This window comes from Rattus norvegicus, chromosome 12, assembly GCF_021556685.1.
Source record: "Rattus norvegicus strain SHRSP/BbbUtx chromosome 12, alternate assembly SHRSP_T2T, whole genome shotgun sequence".
Lineage (NCBI taxonomy): Eukaryota > Metazoa > Chordata > Mammalia > Rodentia > Muridae > Rattus > Rattus norvegicus.
The window spans coordinates 48,758,891-48,767,052 of NC_141545.1; positions in this window are offsets into that span (position 1 = coordinate 48,758,891).

The window sequence follows — 8,162 nt, forward strand, 5'->3', positions numbered from 1 at the left end:
ATGATAATGGACTGAACCTCTGAACCTGTAAGCCAGGCCCAACTAAATGTCCTTTATAAATCTTACATTGGTCATGGTTTCTTTTCACAGCAATAAAACCAGAACTAAGACAGTTTATTTTTTATATATGTGAGTACACTGTCACTGTCTCAAGACACATCGGAAGAGGGCATCAGATCCCATTACAGATGGTTGTGAGCCACCACGTGGTTGCTGGGAATTGAACTCAGGACCTCTGGAAGAGCAGTCAGTGCTCTTAACAACTGAGCCATCTCTCCAGCCCCACTACTAACTTTTTTAAAGGTTTATTTCTTTTTACTGTATGTGTATGAACAGTTTGCATGTATGTCTGTGCACCACGTTCATGCCTTGTGCTCCAAGAGGGCAGATGAGGGCACCGGATTCCCCTGGAGCTGGAATTATGGACACTGTAATTTATGATGTGGGTTCAGGGAATCAAACCTGGCTCCTCTGGAAGAACAGCCAGTGCTCTTAACCACCGAGCCATTTGTTGCATTAAATAATAAAAAAAGAATCACCATCCCACACTAGCGCCCGCTACTCTCCAGCCCCAGCGGTCTCATGCCTCCATGGCTGGCCCCATGTAGCAACCGCCCATGGTCAGCTGTCACAAATCCCTGTAACCGGGTAAAATCAAAACTCTAGAGGCTTGTAATTTAACAGTCAGATTTCTATCAGTAAATTCTCACCCCACAAAGCTCCCAAACAAAGAACTCAGAGCCAGTTGATATTTATATAAGCTGCCCACTTAGACTGGATGAATTGTCCTGTAATAATCCATCCCTTATAAGGTATTCGTAGCTACCTGTGGCTCTTTGAAACCACACAGATCTAGGTCATCCTTGTCTTCCTCTATCTTCCTTCTCCTAACTCTCTCCTGCTTCTCAAAAACTCTCTCAGCCCGCCCTCCTTTTCTACTGTCCAATCACAGGCCTTGTCTCACCTGACCTCACCTGCTCACAGACAGCAATCTACACCTTCTGCCATTGATTTGGCTCCTTTAACTGGCTCATTGGGGACGGGTGACTGCACCTGTGTCACAGGCTGTGACTGCCAGCTTTGCTGACACTAGGTTATGTGAGACCATGTCATCTCAGTGAAGGATGTTCCTGGTTTTATTGGGTGCAGGAGAGGGGGCCTTTCCTTGGTACAGTGTGTCGGTAACTTCCTGACCCTAATTTCCCTGATGTGATTTTAACGAGCCCATGGGCCCCTACGGCCCCAATAAATTTACAGGTTGGCTCCCTGGGAATTAGGCATTTGTCAGTCTGTGGCGGATGGGTGGAGCCTGGCAGACGGAGCAGGGTCTGGGTCTGAGCAAGCATTCCTACGCTCTCAAAATGGAGTCAAAAGCCGCTGGTAAAAAGAAGTCTCCCAGGGAAGGGCTCGCGCTGAAAAGCAAAACGAAACAATCACGTTAGACAATACAGAGTGATTTCGTTAGGAGATCAAACCGCCAAGGCTGGGGATAGGGGTGGGTGGAGAGGAGGCAGAGAGACCAGCAAAAGGCCTCTCTGCAGAAGACGCCTTGCTAGTTTTATAGGGACAGGCTGGTGTGGTGTATGTGTGGTGTGTGTGTGTGTGTGTGTGTGTGTGTGTGTGTATGTGTGTGTGTGTATGTGTGTGTGTGTGTGTGTGAGAGAGAGAGAGAGAGAGAGAGAGAGAGAGAGAGAGAGAGAGAGGGACAGACAGACAGACTAGACCCTCATGATAGCTAGCCTAGGGATTGTTGTCTATTACAGGCTTGCTTCATTGGAAACTAGATGCCTTGCCAGAGGTAATTGCTCAGGGGTAGGGGGTGGATAAAGGAAGTGAAATCTTTTCCTGACAATCAGGTTTCTGAGGAAAGAAGAGTTTTGTTTGGTCTGCCAGCCATCCTTCTGACTACCTGCTGACCTCCAGCCTGAGCCCAGACTCTCATTTAGCACTGCCATTTTGGGGACTCCCCCGCTTTGGACCTGACAGTCACAACTGGATCCCAGGCTGTGGTTCTGGAAACCGCCTCAACGATTCTCTGTTTCCTGTAGCACGGGCAAGTGTAATGACACTTCTGGGTGCCGCTGTGTCCTTAGCCTTGAACTTGCAATGCTCCTGCCTCTGTCTTCCAAGTGCTGGGGTCACAGTTGATCTCCACCAAGACTGGCTGCTAAGCTATTTCATATTGAAAGTCTGGAGAGAGGAAACAGAAACTACTTACTCAGAACCTATCTCGGTGCCCATAATTGGGACAGGGCTGTGGGTGGTGCGAGGTTCGGCTCCAACACTGCTTCCCTTCTGCCTGACCTCTGCCCTTCTGCCTGACCTCTGCCTGGGGAAAGCTGTGGTCTTGACTACACCAGAAATGTTAATCTCAGGATCAGGCAGTGTAAAGTGACATTAGTGAGTTTATTAAGTAGGTAATAATTTAGGAAAAGAGAGTGCATGTTCTCAAGACATGGGTGGACAGAGGGGTTGAGGGAGAGAGAGATAGAAAGAGACAGAGACAGAGATGGAGAGACAGAGTTTTGTGTTTATGTGTCTTTACAATGGACATTACAGATACACATATGATTCTGTGACTTTCTTTCTATGTTACATTCCTCAGAAAATGTCATTTACGGTAAGGTTTAAAGATGAAGCAATTTTTTTTTAACTTAAAAAAAATTATTCAGGCTGGTGAGATGGCTCAGTGGTTAAGAGCACTGACTGCTCTCCCAGAGGTCCTGAGTTCAAATCCCAGCAACCACATGGTGGCTCACAACCATCTGTAATGGGATCTGATGCCCTCTTCTGGTGTTTCTGAAGACAGCTACAGTGTACTTATATATAATAAATAAATAAATCTTTAAAAAAACAAACAAACAAAAATTATTCATGTACTTTGCATGTACCACTGCATGCCAGTAGAGGGCATCAGATCCCCTTTTTTTTTCTGTAAATACCGTAAGCCTGGGTTGTTAAGCCATCTTGCCATTGCTGGGAATTGAACTTGAGACCCCAGGAAGAGCACTAAGCCATCTCAACAGCTTTGCAAGGTCTCAATTTTCCAAAGTAAAAATGCATGAGCTTGTCTGTTTTCCTTATCTTAGAGAATGGTGCTCTGTGAATGAAACCACAGGGCGTATTTTGTAGCTAGAATAGCGGCTTAAACAGCTGCTCACCGGGGAGACAAACCGGCAAAGATAGGAATTCTTACCGCTGGGCTTATTCAGTGAGCTGGCGACGTGAGATTAACAGCCGAGAGTGAAGGTGTCACTCTGCAGCTCCAGCCTGCCCCTGTGGTCAGGTGGCCGGCCACCATCTTCAGACTTGTCTGTGCTTCCCACAGCGTCCGTCCCTTGCACTCTTCTTCCCTCATGCTCTGGACAGTTGGGCTCTGGCCCTTCCTGAACAGCTGAGTGGTGGTGTAATTAGAATCTGCGGGCTACAGCCTTGTGCTCTCCGGGTGAGCGGAGGGTGAGGCTAACTCCCAACAAACAGAGCGTGGCCAGTGGGTAACTGATTATACCCACACAAACCCTTCTACAAAATGGACTTCTGCGCCTTTATAATAGGCAACTTAAAAGCACCTCTCTCCTTCCCTCCTGGCCTCTACTAGTTTTATGCCATGCCTTGTTTAGATTTAAGGTCAGAGCAGAGGAGCACTGGCATGGTTAAATCGAATGGTACAAACACTTGGATCCTAGCAAGCATTCATTTGATGACCGAGATAGCTCATCTGTCAATAAAAAAGCCGATGGCAGGGGGCTGGGGATTTAGCTCAGTGGTAGAGCGCTTACCTAGGAAGCGCAAGGCCCTGGGTTCGGTCCCCAGCTCCGGGGAAAAAAAAAAAAAAAAAAAAAAAAAAACCAAAAAAAAAAAAAAAAAAAAAAAGCCGATGGCCAATGAGCTGAGGCAGGAAGTCGGTGGACAAAGCAAGCTCCAACACCAGCCAAGCTTTTCATATACATAGTTGATGGGAAAAGGAACAGTGTTCCAACCCCCACACAAACCTTACACACACACACACACACACACACACACACACACACGCACACACGGCTGATGGATAGAAGGTGTAATATCCTAACCCCCACACTTTATTCTTTCTTCCATAGCATATATATCTAGGCAAAACATTTCAAGCAGTATAAAATTACAATGTGATTACCATTTAGTTTTCTACTAGTGAATGATTATGAAAAAAAAAAAAAAAGCCAGGGTGTTCCACAATACCTTAACAAGAAATAACATTATGTAGCACAGGTAAAGGAAACAAATTATTTTTAAGAACCCAGATACGCTCGTAATTTAGTAACTTGGTTATAGACTAACAGTGTGGGCAAGCAAGGTCGTTTTCTCAGCCAGTTTCTCTTATTGGCAGGCAGCAAGTTGTGGTTACACAGAAAGGAGTAATTATTACTTATCTTTAAAAGTAATCTTGAGAGAATCTTAAAAGAATCACAAATCTAAACTTTTATATAAAAATCAGTCACGTCTACCTTAAATCTTCAGAATGTGCATCTACTCATGAGCAAATCTTATTTTTATATGGGGACACTGTAGCTGTCTTCAGACACCAGAAGAGGGCATAGGATCCCATTACAGATGGTTGTGAGCCAGCATGTGGTTGCTGGGAATTGAACTCAGGATCTGTGGAAGAGCAGTCAGCGCTCCTAACCACTGAGCCATCTCCCCAGCCCAGCAATTCATAATTAATCCTACTCTCGCCGAATCAACCGTCACCTGTCCTGCCTCAGCAAGAGTCACCTTAGCCATTGCTGCTGCTGTTCTGGTCTCCTGACCATAAAGGTCCCGAGCGTGACTAATAAGAGTGTTGCCTTTCTGAACTTTAGTTTCTTTTTTTTTTCTCCCGGAGCTGGGGACTGAACCCAGGGCCTTGCACTTGCTAGGCAAGCACTCTACCACTGAGCTAAATCCCCAACCCCCTTTCTGAACTTTAAATTGTTCCCAAAGATTTTTCTACACCAGAGCCAATAGTAAAAGCATCTCAACCTAGCTTCACTAACAACTTTAGTTTTCCAAATGTTTTCTATGGGTGACAATCCACATCTCTAAGTTCTTCTCTAGGGTGTTGGCTGAGTCATTAATCTGCCCCAGCAGCAATGCCTGAAAGAGATCAAGCACTATTATTGTGAGTGCCAGAGAAGTTGCCCAGTGAGGGGCTGGAAGCCCCCTTAATAATTCCTGGGGTTGGGGATTTAGCTCAGTGGTAGAGCGCTTGCCTAGCAAGTGCCTAGCAAGTGCAAGGCCCTGGGTTCGGTTCCCAGCTCCGAAAAAAAGAAAAAAAAATTCTTAGATGAAGAGGGATGTGATGGTAGCTAGCAGAGCAGAACTCCGTAACAGCATGGAGTCCTTAGGACATGTGGTCCTTGTGGTCCTGCAACACTGAGGCTCATGCATGTGGCTGTGGGCAGCATTCTATGGGTTCTAAAGCCATTTGTCATTCCTCCTGTATGGCCCTTGACAGTCAGCGGAGATGAGGGAAGCTGGGTGGCAGAAAGGCAGGTCTGCAGTGGGGTGTTGTGTGCAGAGAGGATCTGTGTGATGGTTTGTATATGCTTGGCCCAGGGAGTGGCACTATTTTGAGGTGGGGTCTTGTTGGAGTAGGTGTGGCCATGTTGGAGTGGATGTGGCTTGTTGGAGGAGGTGTGGCCTTGTTGGAGTGGGTGTGGCCTTGTTGGAGTGGGTGTGGCCTTGTTGGAGTGGATGTGGCTCTGTCTGAGAAGGTGTGTCTTTGTGGGCGTGGGCTTTAAGACCCTCATCCTAGCTGCCTGGAAGCCAGTATTCTGCTAGCAGCCTTCAGATGAAGATGTAGAACTCTCAGCTCCTCCTGCACCATGCCTGCCTGGACACTGCCATGCTCCTGCCTTGATGATAATGGACTGAACCTCTGAACTATAAGCCAACCCCAATTAAGTGTTGTCCTTAGAAGAACTGCCTTGGTCATGGTGTCTGTTCACAGCAGTAAAACCCTAAGACTACCTATCTGGTAGCAAGGAGACTGTGCCTATTCATTGCCTCTGTATTCCAAGTGTGAGTATCGGGCTGTGATTAAGTACAGTGACAAAAGCACTGAGGGAGGGAAAGGTTTATTTGGGCTCCCGTTCCTTGTGGCGGGAGAGTCAACAGCAGCAGGAGCGCGAGGCAGATGGCTTCGTCAGGAGTCAGAAGGCAGGCGGTGAGTGTCCGTGTGATGCTCATCCTGCCTCCTCCTCAGTAGTTCATGGGGTGCTGCCCCCACCTCATTTATGTTGTGGATTGCCCTGGTGCTGGTTGTTAAACTCCCCTCCCCCGCCATGTTTATATTTTGATGCTAATTCTGCTTCCTCCAGAGGGGCTGCCCCTAGGAGGGGTGGATCACATACTCTGGTGATTCCACATCAATCTTCTCCCCATTTTAACTGGTCAATAAGGACGGCAGAAGCTAATCACTCGGGGAAGGATAAGGTAAGAGTTCCTGGCCTGACAGGAAGAGGGGGGGATGCCGGGAGGATTGGAAGTCCAACCAGGCTGTGGAGCAGATAGGAAGTGGCAGACATGTATCTCTATGGGAGTGATAGTTTGTATCTCCGGGACCGATAGTTTGTAGCTTCTGCACGATGCTAAGGAGGATGGATGGGGCAAGAAATTCTTTGCCCAGAAGTTGTGTTATTTGACTGTTTTTAAAATATTAAGGCTGTCTGGTGTTTTCCATCTGCAGCAACTCAGGTGGGCAGAAGGAAGGGCACAGCTCCTGGACAGTCCTTAGAGGTTTGGCGAAGCTAGCCGTGGGGTCTGGGTGAGAGGGCCGTTGCCAGCGCTGAGCAAGGAACAAGCATGCATTTAAATATTACACACATTTAACTCAATCAAAACTTATCTATCACAGATAAGCCAGAGGCTAACATAACCTAGATGACCCCTTATAGGCAGGTGTGGAGGCCTGCTTCTTTGTGAGTCTAGACTCTGTCAAGTTGATAAGCGGTCTTAACCATCACAGTTCTTTAAGAGGATGTTATAAACCATGAAAGGGCAATTGTTTTAGGGTTTCACTGCTGTGAACAGACACCATGACCAAAGCAACTCTCATAAGGACAACATTTGGTTGGGTCTGGCTTACAGGTTCAGAGGTTCAGTCCATTATCATCAAGGCAGGAACATGGCAGCATCCAGGCAGGCATGGTGCAGGAGGAGCTGAGAGTTCTACATCTTCATCTGAAGGCTGCTAGCAGAATACTGGCTTCTAGGTCTTAAAACCCGCGCCCACAGTGACACACCTCCTCCAACAGGGCTACACCTACTCTAACAGGGCCACACCTACTCCAACAAGGCCACACCTCCTAACAGTGCCACTCCCTGGGCTGAGCATATACAAACCATCAAAGTATCATTAATCAGAACCGGAGAAATTCGGAAGTTGGTGGGCAGAAGTCAAGAGAAGATCAGGCTATGAGGGGGCGCCTCTGGGATGACTCTGGGACACACTCCATGAGGAGCACTCCTTATGGGAAAAGGAAGGTGAGAGGAGGGGGTGAGGCACTGTGTAAGTCAAGGGAGAGAGAGATGTGGGGAGATTTGAGAAAAGTGCCCCAAGCTGACGGGAACCCGTGAGATCTGATGGAGAAATGACTGAATACCAACAGGAAAATCCAAAACAACGGCAGGAAGAAATCATGAAGGGCTGTCCCTCATAGTCTTTCTGCCAAGGAGACGATGCTGGGGGCTTGTTTCCTGAGAGGCACTGGGCACTGACCAGAGGTACTGACCACAGTGTATTCTTGGGAAATCCATGGTGATAACGGAAGAGAGGAGAGAGCAGAAGCAGAGCCTTCCCAAATGGAATCAGAGCAGCACACAGAGGAGCCTCAGGGAGGGGCACAGGGAGTGTGGATTCCCTAACGGCATGCTGGCCTTGAGATGTAAAGGGCCGACGTCAGAGTGGCCACGGACAACCTTGGGTCATATTGCCGCCATGACGCCTTCCAGAGGGAGGAACAAGCTGACTTCAGTCACCAAAGTGGTGACAAGTGCCCACCTGGCAGTTATAGCCAGTAGAGACCTGGCGTGGGGACTGGGTCAAAGGGTTGGCTATGGGTTTAGTACGTCGAAAATCAATTCCTTTTTAGGCATTTGTTCTAGAAGTGCTTATATTACAGGAATGACTCAGTCCAGACTGGCAG